This window comes from Octopus bimaculoides, chromosome 20 (genome assembly GCF_001194135.2).
Source record: "Octopus bimaculoides isolate UCB-OBI-ISO-001 chromosome 20, ASM119413v2, whole genome shotgun sequence".
Taxonomy (NCBI): domain Eukaryota; kingdom Metazoa; phylum Mollusca; class Cephalopoda; order Octopoda; family Octopodidae; genus Octopus; species Octopus bimaculoides.
This window is the reverse complement of record NC_069000.1, coordinates 15,496,748-15,497,283: the sequence shown is the minus strand read 5'-3', so window position 1 is coordinate 15,497,283 and position 536 is coordinate 15,496,748.

Genomic DNA, 536 nt, shown 5'->3' with positions numbered 1-536 from the left:
TTGGTCCAATGTTGATGTGTACTTGAGTTTAGTGTCAATGAATCTTCCATTCGTTCCATTTACGAAGTGCCTGGAAGTGATTTATTTATCACTGCTCTTTTTTATTTTTGGAATGAACCGTGATAAACGAGGATAAACATATAGTAAATGCTACAATCTCATGCTATAGTAGTACTTGTATAAAAAATACGCAGCCTCGCAGCAAAGTCATGTAAACACAATAGTCAATGCATTCCGGATAGCTGAGCATTCTGGATAGTTGAGCATTCCGGATAGCTGAGCATTCTGGATAGTCGCTGAGGTGCAGCGGGGGTTTTATGGTATCAGCAGAATCTCCAACGGATCACTGACCTGTGTTATTACTGTTCAATCTGCGATAAGCGTAACATAGTTCACCATTGAATATACCGTGTTATCCCGGATCAGAGTGACTGAATCAGGGATTAACGAGTCTGCAGTTTATTTCATTCCTTATATTACAAATGAAGTGGAGGCGCAATGGCCCAGTGGCTAGGGCAGCGGACTCGCGGTCATAG